At 46.7% G+C, this 11,809-nt stretch overlaps 1 long non-coding RNA gene across 1 annotated transcript; it reads right to left on the bottom strand.

Moving 5' to 3' along the window:
* Nucleotides 1-200: 200 nt before the first annotated feature.
* LOC147961447 (uncharacterized) lies at nucleotides 201-3,684 on the bottom strand. The gene is made up of 3 exons (XR_015610705.1): nucleotides 3,300-3,684; nucleotides 2,135-2,212; nucleotides 201-500 (listed from the first exon to the last, which is right to left on the bottom strand). It is a non-coding gene; the product is annotated as an uncharacterized LOC147961447 (long non-coding RNA).
* Nucleotides 3,685-11,809: the final 8,125 nt, after the last annotated feature.

Below are 11,809 nucleotides of genomic sequence, written 5' to 3' on the forward strand. Positions count from 1 at the left end.
TGGCGACGTAGGCCCGTAAGACACACAGCCAATGTTAGTAAAAGTTTTTCAGTGACTAGACTCAACTTCGGCCAAGGAGTTGGAAAGGGGGCTACCTACAGGCAGTTGGCTCTGATACCAACTTGTGACGTCCTCGATTTGACCGTACACTAATCATACACGCAAATGTGTATGATCAAGATCAAGGACTCACGGGAAGATATCGCAACACAACTCTAGACACAAATTAAAATAATAGAAGCTTTATATTACAAGCCAGGGGCCTCGAGGGCTCGAATACACAAGAGTCAGCGGAAGCAACAATATCTGAGTACAGACATAAGTTAGACAAGATTGCCTTAAGAAGGCTAGCACAAAAGCAACAACGATCGAAAAGGCAATGCCTCCTGCCTAGGAGCCTCCTAACTACTCCAAGTCGTCAGCGGTCTTCACGTAGTAGTAGGCATCCTCCAGGTAGTACTAGTCATCAGTGGCGTCGTCTGGCTCCTGGGATCCGTCATCTGGTCGCAACAATCGGGTATGGGGGAAAAAGGAGTAGCAAAGCAACCGTGAGTACTCATCCAAAGTACTCGCAAGACTTACATCAGATCTAAACTAAGTATGCATCTGTATCAAAGGAATGGGTTGTATCTGTGGACTAAACTGCGGAATGTCAGAAGGGAAGGGGAAAGCCTAGCCTATCGAAGACTAGCATCTTCTGGAAACCACCATCTTGCAGCAACAGGAGGGAGTAGAGTAGCATAAAGTAAAGTAGCAGTAATGTTATCAACCTCGGCCAGAGATCCTTTCTCGACTCCCTGCGAGAAAGCAATCCCAGAGCCATACTATCCAAGTGTCAACACATTCCAAATCTCATCACCATCCAGTTCTCATCACAAGTATCCAGTTCTAGTTGTATCGATCAGGATACAACTCCAAGTGTCCGTTACCGTAGGACAGGCTATCGATAGATGTTTTCTTCCCTGCATGGGTGCACCAACTTACCCACCACGCTCGATTAACTTCGGCCGGACACACATTCCTGGGTCATGCCCGGCCTCGGCCAAACAATACGTCGCAACCCGACCTAGGCTTAATAGAGAGGTCAGCACACCGGACTAAACCTATGCTCCCAGGGGTCATGGGCCATCTCCCCGGGAACTCCTGCACGTTGCGTGGGCGGCCGGTGAGCAGACCTAGCTACCTCCTTCAAAAAGGTAGGTGCTTACCAGTCCAACCCGGCGCGTGCCGCTCAGTCGCTGACGTCTATTAAGCTTCGGCTGATGTATACGACGCAGAACGCCCATACAATGCCCACGTGATGGTTAGTGCTATCAGGCCAGAGGCCCCTCGGATCAAATATCCAAATCGTAGTGGATTAGGAACGCGCGGTAACAAGCAGAGACTCACGAAATATGTGACCCCGTTGCCCCGTCTCAAGTACTTGCGGCAAGGGCTAAGAATGCCCGGCCACGCCTCGTAAGTATCTCGCGGGCACCTCCAGGTCAACCCGACTCCACATCACTCGCTATTAAGCTCGCGCGGGTACCCCTCGGGGCCGACCCGTCTTTAGTAACATGATCAGTGTAAAGTCATAGTAACCATAGTAACTGTGTGTCTAACACCAAGGGGAAAACCCCAGGAATCACCCCCGATGAATTCCACTCGATGTTATCATCAAGGTGAACGTAAGAGGATCCACCCTCGAGGTTCACGCTTGAGGGGTTGCACGATAGAGCCGTAACGGAAGTGGTTAAGGAGGAAATCACCCTCGATGACCACGACCGGATAGCTACACTACAGAGGTCTCATCAGGAGTGATGTATGAGGTTCCACCCTCGGCACTCGATGGTAACTCTGCAGAGTCGAGCAACAAAAGGGGAAAGTGATGTGCGGTCTCAGGGCCTGCACGTCGATCATGTTGATCGAGTCATCGAACATAAAGCGAGGCAACTGGGACAAGGTGGGGGTCACTAATGGATCACTAACCAACCTATACTAAGCAGTTTAGGATAAGCATGTAAGGTATGAAAGCGGGTAACAAAACAGGCTATGCATCAGAGTAGGATCATATAGAAAGCAGTAGCAGTTCTAATGCAAGCATGAGAGGGAAAGAAATGGGCAATATCGGAATGCTCGCGGAGGGTTTGCTTGCCTGGAAGCTCTGCTGAAAAAGAAGAAGTGTTGTCGTCAACGTAGTCGATCATAGGGGCATCAGCAGCGGTCTCGGGGTCTACCGGAGAGGAGAGGGGGAAGAAACAGTAAATACAAGCAAACAGATGCATGACAAGACAATAAGCGGTGTTAGGGGTGTTCTAACGCAGTATTATACGATACCGACGAAGGAGAAAACATCTGGGAAAGCTTTCCCGAAGTTTAGCATTTTTGGACAGATGAAACGGAGGGGAACGGTTGCAGGTTTGCTATGCTAGGGATGTGTGGCGGACGAACGGGTCGCGTATCCGGGTTCGTCTCGTCGGTCTGAGCAACTTTCATGTACAAAGTTTTTCGATCCAAGCTATGGATTAATTTATATGATTTTTCAAAGATTTAAGCAATATTCTCAAATTATTATTAATTCGAAATTAAAAGCTAAAATGCTAGATGCACCCAGCACAGGGTACACAAAAGTGTATCCAGGGACTGACAGGTGGGCTAGGGGGTCCCAGTTGACCAGTCAACATTTGACTAGTCAACAGAGGGTGGGCCCCCTGTCATTGCCTGCCTATTTAACTAACAGGATTAGTTTAACTAATTAAGTAGTTAACATGTTAATTAACATGATTAATTAGGTTAATCGATTAATTAAATTAATTTTAATTATTATTATTTTAAAAAATTACATTTTCGTTTCGCTTAATTTTCTTAAACATTCTGGGGGCGGGCCCCAAGTGCAGTGGCACACAGGCCCTAGCGGGTGCATGCGCTAGATTGGGGCGTGGCCAGCAGGCGGGGCCGCGGCGAGGCCGGCCGGCCGGAGCTGTGCCCAACAGCGGCAGCGGGTGGCGCCTGTGGGGTGAGGGGCGGCCGGAGCCGCACGCGCGCGTGGGCGGAGACGGGCCTGCCCGGCGCGGGCGCCCGTGGGCGGCCGACCGAGGCCACGGTGAGGCTCGGCCGAGCGGACATGGCCGGCCGGAGCTGGCTCGGTTGGGGCCAGGCGGCGGCGGGGAGCGGGGCTGCAGGGCAAGGGGCAGCACGGCGCTGGGAGGAGGCGGGGAGGCAGATGCGGTGGAGCGGGAGGAAGACGCAGGGCGGCTGCACAGGGCGACGCCGGCGAGCGTGGGGGCGGAGAGAAGGGGAGAGGAGGCCAGGGGCCTCACCGGCGATGGAAGGAAGCGAGGGCGGCGAGGCGTGGGGAGGCCGGGTCGGGGAGGAGGCGTTCTGGCGAGGAGGAGTCGGGGACGGCTGCGGTGATCGGGTGACGAGGTCCGACGACGGCGAGCGGCGACGTCGGGGCGGTGCTGGCGGTGCGTCGTGGTGATGGCGCGGCGTCGGGGCTCGGGGCGCCGCGGGATCGAGTCCCCGGTCCAGTACAGGTCGAGGCGGAGCGGGCGCCGTGCGGGAGGAGAAGGGAGGCGGGCATCGGCGAGGGGGTGGCCGGAGGCGCCGGGCGGCGGCGGCGTGGCAAAGGGGTCGGGGCCTCTTCCCCGATCCAGGCGGGGAAAAGGGGAGAGAGGCGTGCGGGGAGCGAGTGGAGGTGTGGGGATCGGGAGGAGTTAGGGTTCGGGGAGTGGGGTGGCTTAAAAGGCCAGGGGCAGGAGGGGCGGGCCGGTTGGGCCGCGTGGGTCAACTGGGCCGAGGCCCAGCGAGGAGGGGGGATTATTGGCCTTTCTCTTTTTGTTTTATTTTTATCTGTTTGCAGAATCTGCTTGCAATATTTTGAGCTGTCAATTGGTCTTTGTAAAAATGTGAACTTGGCCACATAAATACATTGCAATATTTGGCACTACCACAAAAAGTTTGGAATGAGTTTGAATTGATCTGAATTTTTCACAAATGGAAAAGTATAAGAAAAGCTGATTTGGAACTATTTTAATTTCCAAAGAAAATTAAATATCTCAAATGATGTTGAACCATTCATGAAAATTAGTTAGCGAATATTTTTAACCCATCGAACATTTTTGCTCGACAGTTTGAAGAAATAAGAATTTGATTTGTTTTTTTTTGGAATTTGAATTTGACCTGTGTTTGAAACAAGTGAGGATTATCAACTTCATTATGATGACAAGGCATCATCAGGCAAGAGATTACTGTAGCATGATAGTGGGGGTGTTACAGCTAACAAACGCTTGGCTCACGATTCGTGAAGTCGGACCAAGATGAGAAGGAATGACCAAATCAGTCGTTTTTCAGATCCAGGCTCTCACGAACCATGTGCAGCTCTTGTCTTCATGCCTGGGAAGGACGGGAGATCGAGCGCGGCTTAACTCCCACTCCTCTCTCTCCTTTCATAGCTCAAACCGCATTCACGCCTCACTCTCTCACCGCACCTTTGGTCTTCGATGGTTGCTCCACCACCGCACTACTCCAATCCCATTCCCGTCGGCCCCGAGAACCACAACCACTGGCTCGAGGGCCTAACCGCGAACGGCGTTAACCACGGTAGATTGTTGGCGGCTATCTGCTCGCTATCGCCATTCTGCAAGGCAATCAACCCTCCGTCGGCCTTCATTCCCATGTCTGCTGCGGCGACGGCTTGGATGGGTTCTTCAGCACCGGCAAGGGCGCTCACTTTCACTTGCGTGCAACGATTGTTGGAATTTCACTCACAGGATCGAGCACATCAAATCACAGACGAACACAGGCACACGCGAAAACTTTTGCCAAAGACACGTGTCGTGCCTCTCCTCTTTATTTCTTTTTCTCTTTTTTTCCCAGTGTTACAAAACTCACGGCTTGGCTATGTTTATATACACAACCAACGCAGCTTTACTAGACCGTGTCCTACACCTACACGGACACACGCGATACAGATCCTGACCGGACTCTCCTATGACTTGGACATGTACCAATGCTCGTGCAGTTGTAGTACTACTAATTATCCTATAGCCTAACTACAGCCGGACCCAGCCAGCCAAATTAACCTTGCTAACGTATTAGTACTTGGACCTCACGTATACATCTTATCAATCAAGATTACCTCTAACAATCTCTCCCTAATCTTGACTCTATGTCCTCTGTGCTTCTCCAATCTTGGCTCGTTGTAGATCACCCCTTATCACTCATCTGCTCGCACCACGACAAGTTAAATTGCTAGGCTTCATTGATTGCAACAATCTCTCCCCAATTTCAACTTGGCGAATTTACGGACCACCTCAAATATGCCTTGGACTACCCAGCCTCGCTAGTAACCTGTGGAATTCCCCACCCGGTAGACTGCACCATCCACCTTAGCAAGATACATGCCGGCTCCTTGTGGATCACACCACCCCGTGGACTACACCATGCACTTCAGCCTCATGTAGAGACATGGCCTCATTGAAGAGACTCACCTTCACTGGTTTACCGTCCCCGCATAGTTGAAGTTGATCCTCTCGTCGAGACACAGACGACCTGGACTTCATCTTCATCTTCAACGCCTCCTCACAGAGACAAGCACTTGGACATGATGATGACAACGACAATGACGACGACTCACTGACACGACGATGACCAGTCGCGCAAACTCGCATGACTCCTTGACTCTTAACTCCCGGACGACGATCTTGACGACTTTCCGGCACCACATCACCGCACCACCGCTCCCGTCAACGATCTCCATCCGCCGCCTTGCCAACGACAGCCCGCCGTCTCCCTCCTTGTCGCTCCATCAAACGACGATCGCATAATCCTCCTCTCCGCCGCATCATCCAGCGACTTCATGGCCCGCTCTTCCTCGCCGCTGCACCACCCAGCGACCATATCGCCCACCCCGAGGCGCTAGCAGATCGCCACCCCGGGGCAAGCGCGGCTTCAAATCGACCTAGCTCTGATACCAATTGTTGGAATTTCGCCCACAGGATCGATCACATCAAATCACAGACGAACACAGGCACACGCGAAAACTTTTGCCAAAGGCACGTGTCGTGCCTCTCCTCTTTATTTCTTTTTCTCTTTTTTCCCCGGTGTTACAAAACTCACGGCTTGGCTATATTTATATACACAACCAACGCAGCCTTACTAGACCGTGTCCTACACCTACACGGACACACATGATACAGATCCTGACCGGACTCTCCTATGACTTGGACATGTACCAATGCTCGTGCAGTTGTAGTACTATTAATTATCCTATAGCCTAACTACAGCCGGACCCAACCAGCCAAACTAACCTTGCTAACATACTAGTACTTGGACCTCACGTATACATCTTATCAATCAAGATTACCTCTAACAACGATTTTCTTTCCTTGCTCCGACCCATTCCCATGGTACCCCAGCTGGCACCTCCAATGCGGCAAGGTGACGAGGGTCGTGGCAATGGCAGGGTCATCTGCTTTGGTTTTGGGCACATCCATCATGGTGGGGCTATACTTCCAGCCAGGGTTTGCTCCGGTGACGTCTACTCCACCTCCACGTCTAGCCTTACCCGCTCTGGCGGAGGCGGCCGTGGTAAGTAAATCTCTCTTCTGGAGATTCAATTTGCATATATACATACATACTTCAAAGTAGCACATTGCATTTCATATAGAGAGTTTTCATATGCTTTATATTTATATATTGGTTGGGGATTATTTACATTATAGAATTTGGCTTGTATATTCCCATGATGAGCTACTTCATTTTGGAGAGTTTTCATACATTTATAGTTGTAGTGCATCGGTTGTATGGCAATCCATACTCCTTGCATTAACATCGATTATAAGGTCTCTCCATTGCTAATGATTAGCTGCATTGATGCAAGACTTTCTTCCACTTTTTGACTTCTTGCGAACCTCCATCATTATTCTCTTTTTTATTTAAGTGCAAAGATCAATGCTAGTGCTCAAATATTTATTGATTGATTGCAACACGAGGTCATGTGGTTGATTCGCTTGACTGACAATCTTGCTGTTATGATAAAATTGTCTCCTGATACAATGAAGACTTAACATACTATGCTTTCATAATACAACCGATATTCTCTCTGAACCTAAAGCCATTGATGAATTTGACATGAAAGTGTTAAGCCATGAAAAGCTAGAGTGATCACTTGTATATTTTGATGTTACTTGTCTTTGTATCAACTATAGACTATTGCATTGCATCGCTATACTTTAAAGTCATACCTAATTGCATCAGATTGATTATAATTCATGTTAGTAATATTTGCAATTATAAAACATTTGTTATCATCTACCTACGCGAGACGAGTAGGAATTAAGCTTGCAGATGTTAATACGTCTCAAATGTATCTATATTTTTTTTATTATTTCATGCTACGTTTATATCATTTCGGCATAAAAAATTATCATTTTTCTGGACTAGCCTATTAATTCAGTGCAGAGTGTTAGTTGCTTTTTCATGCATATTTTGGGGATTTTAGGATAATATTTTTTATGGAGCTCCAAAAATCCTGAAAATATTTCAGAAAAAGTTTTGAGTCCGGAAGTGTAACACCCAATATGCGACCCTAGCCCCATCGGAGACTTTGCAATCTCCTCTAAGAATAGAAGCGCACGTTGGTTACCCAACATATGACTTCATAACATAGCCGCAGGGTCATATGTTGGTGAACAAGGTGGACATCATAACAAATACAACTACAACATGAAAGATGAGATAATACAACAATAGAATATGACATACGTATTGCATACATAGGTTATCACCAATCAGAGGTCAACATTGACCCAACATTAATTAACAAAGAGCCACGGGTCTGAGTACGGGCGAAATCCAATGGGCCTAAGAGGCCGGCAAATAAATAAGCAAATGTCCACGCCGCTAATCCTACACTGCCAACCGGAAATTCATCCTAGTGATCGTCACCAAGATTAATGTAGTAACAAGCACAATCCTTGTCGTACTCCCACTGGTAACTGGCACTACAACAAGGAAACCCTCTTCAGCAACGCATCTATGCGTTGACTTTTGTCCATATAAGCGTTGTTAAGATCTAAGCCAACGAATTATTATTCATTGTTGTTGGTCGCCTTAGAAGGGTCTACAACAACGTCTATAGATCCGTCGGTAATCTGAAGCACTGCAAGCCAACAACGGATTTACCCAACGCCTCTACGGGTTGCTGTTTGCACAAATTGAATAACCTCCATATATAATTATTTATAACAGTAGGTTGTTCAAATAGCAGTACATGGCACCTTGTATTTGAACTCGCAGTACAAGGTACAACTTCAGTAAAATTCGATAGAGTAGAAATGAAACTAATATATTGATTCAATGGCACAATCTGTTACAGTACATTGCAATGCAAGTATCGTCAATTAGGAGTACATCAATTTCTTAGAAAATAAAATATTTTACAGGATATAAATTTCTAAAACTCTATGAACTGTCTTTGTACTCCGCCAAGTACCAAACATCAGCATAAATTATCCAAGGATCCAAGTAATGATGTACTCCCAATTGAACTTCTCAACCTACAAAGATCAAAAAACCATAATAGTATTTAGGCATAAATTCGAAATTATCCAAGGATCCAAGTAATCATCTACTCCTAATTGAACTTCTCAACCTACAAAGAAAAAACCATAATACTTTTTAGGCATAAATTCCAAATTATCCTGCTCCTGCTGACTTGTTCAGACAACAAGCTACATTCAGAGTTGAACAGTGGCACAGTTACACAACAATCTGTCAAAGCTAAACTCAGTTCCTGAAGATAAGATGTCAAGGTTCTCTTCTTTGTAGGTATAGAAAACAATGCCTCCTGAAACCTCCACACCATTGACAATCACATCGTTCGCGGTGCTGCCAGACAGATGCACCAGAACACCAACATGATGGCTGTCCACATGTCTCTTATGTCCCTCCGTCGCGTTGAGCACGTCGTTCGCCATGCAAATCAGCTGCTCGTCGCGGTCAAGCGCCCACTCCAGATGCTGCCATTTGCGGAAGACGGAATGCCATACCTCCCGCGCAACGACACATCCAAGCAGCAAATGTGACATCGTCTCCGGCAGCTGGTCGCTTAAAGCCCACGGTGTCAAAGCGTATCTGCTGTCCAGCATCTATTACGGGCAGCTAGCCACACGAATAATCTGCAGCTCGTAGGCGCACGGGATCTCCAAACCTGACTCGCGTCCTGCGCTGTGGTGTTCACCACAAAGAACGCCACGGATCGGATGGCCGCTATTCAGCACCGTCACCAACAGATCTTTCTGAAGTTGTTACTGTTACCAAATATGAGGTGCCATATGATGGAACCATCAGATATTTCTCTGTAAAAAATGTGATGTAACCAGAAGGAGAGGCTGCAACTTTCCTCCTGCTCTCACTCTGGGATATATGGAAGGTGCGGTCCAGCCAGCGTTTCCTGCTCCTCAGCTGCTGCGGGGTGACAGTCATCTGCAGCCAGCGGCTCGAGCCTCACTCAGAACCCCCACTTATCACTGTTTCTGCCCCCAAATTTCTCCAACATTATACCCTGTGTCTTGGGCATCACGGTCTATGGGCACCCGGCCATCGATGACAAGGAATAATGTAGCATGCTGATGGAAGTGCACTGATCGATGCTTGGCCGATGCATCTGCCTTGTCTTTGTGAATTGGCATCCGAACAGTAGCTGCGCTTGAAAGGGGTAGAAGATTAGGCTGAGATCAGGCAACCTCTGATGAATCTGTCTTCCACAGCATAATCTGGGCTTAGATCAGTCTGAAATCACTGAACTGTGGTAAAAATAAATAATGAGAAAAACCAGATAAGGTACCAGACATTCGAACTGTACAGAAAAAAAGCAAGAAAAGGGCAACAGAGAAAGCTAGAAACTAGCAAGTATACCAAGCAAACTAAACCCACGGTTTTAGACTACTAACAAATGTGGTCTGCAGATGCACAACCATCTGATCACTGAGAGTTGCTACCATTTAATCCGAGGTTGCGTGTGAGACTGAGTGGAGCATTGTCTATTTGATTCTGCAAAACAGAGTAACAACCCAACATAGACTGCTTCTTGCCGCCTCACTGTAAAGCAGATAGCTAAAGAAGAACAGGTAATGATTCTCCAGATTAGTATATACACCCTCCGTCCCAAAATAACGCTGAGTTAGTACTACTTTATACTAACTTTGTACTAAATCAGCGACACTTATTTTGGGACGGAGGAGTATATATTATTGAAGAATTGACCCAAGATAAGACTTTTAAGAACTTGACATAAATACTAATAACCATTATTTATAAAGAATTAGTGCAGAGCTACCAAAATTCTGTCCAAGGAGTAAGGATATAACCGTAGGTAATTACTAGCAAGGCTGTAAAAGTTATCTGTGGAAAGCAGTATATAACCAATCCATGCAACAAAAGTAGTCTAGCCTTAAAATTAACAAAGGCAGGAAGCCAGGAAATAAGCAGTGAATATGAAAGGACATAGGTCAGACCAACAAAAGGTCTATAAAGTGATAGCCTAAACATCAATACAATTACATTAACTCTAGCTAAAAATGCATGTGATAAGTGCTAAACTTAACAAGCACCGGGTCAAAAAGTTCCATACTATCCCTGACATACTTATCTACTGGAAAAAAATAAGTCTATCGTAATTCTGCTAACTATGTCCCTGAAATGATTAATTCTACTCTACAACTTGAGTGATCAGCATACTGCAAATTACACTATTTTTTTCGGGAAAACGCAAAGGGACCTTGCGTTTCTTTTCATTGAAAAGGTAGGGTGTCAGTTACATTCGTCCTAGGACGAATAGACGGTGAACAGGTACAGAGCTCAGTGCACATCCCATGAAGGGGGGAGGACTACTCTAAGGCCTGGAGCTCCGGCCTTAGCCCAGGAGCCGGCTTCCTCCTTGATCCGGTTGACGAGCGTGTCGAGGGAGGGCGTCGCATTGTGGAAGACGCAGCTGCAAATTACACTATCTGTTGGATACTGGTAGAGGCAATGGAACTACTCTGGTTAACACAAGAAAGCAGGACTAGGACCTTTGATTTTGCACACAGAATCTTGAAAACCTGCTAGAAAAAGCAATCAGGTTCGGAGAGACGAAGATCCCACAGACGAGGGCTAATGTTTTCAATTCCGTTGGTTGGTGATGAGTAAAACTGTCGGAACTGGAACATAATTAATTACAGAGGAAGATATTAATGCCTCTCATAGAGGGAACATGATTGTCAGGGGGGAGGGGGTGCCTGGCTCCACCAATTAATCATACACCAACTAAAGTGATGTTATAGTGAGGACAGGGGAAACGAAACTAGATACTCTGGTCATATTTCCAATTTGGGGCCATTAGAAGAAGAAAAAAGAGCAAGAAATTGTTCAAGTCCCTTTAGGAGATTATGATCATTTTCTGATACAGAATATAAACCAGCCTTTTGAGATAGGATGATCACATTATATGCTGCAGACATATGCAAACTTCTATGAACATCAAACCAAAAAACAGAAAACTAGAGACCAAGTAAATCTTTGCAATGCAAACACCAGATAGATCATAGAACAGACTAATGCAGATTGTGTGTGCACCATATCAGAGTCAGACTATGCCTTTTCATGTCAGAACATAAGATTCTACTCCCTCCGATCCATAATAAGTGTTGTGGTTTTAGTTCAAATTTAAACTAAAACCACAACACTTATTATGGATCAGAGAGAGTAATAGAGAATTAGAGATATCATGTCAAAATAGGACACACTAAAGTGTCTCATACAGCTCAACTTGTTGCACATCAAAAGG

Source organism: Triticum urartu, chromosome 7A (assembly GCF_056163025.1).
Source record: "Triticum urartu cultivar PI428250 chromosome 7A, HENAU_Tu73, whole genome shotgun sequence".
Lineage (NCBI taxonomy): Eukaryota > Viridiplantae > Streptophyta > Magnoliopsida > Poales > Poaceae > Triticum > Triticum urartu.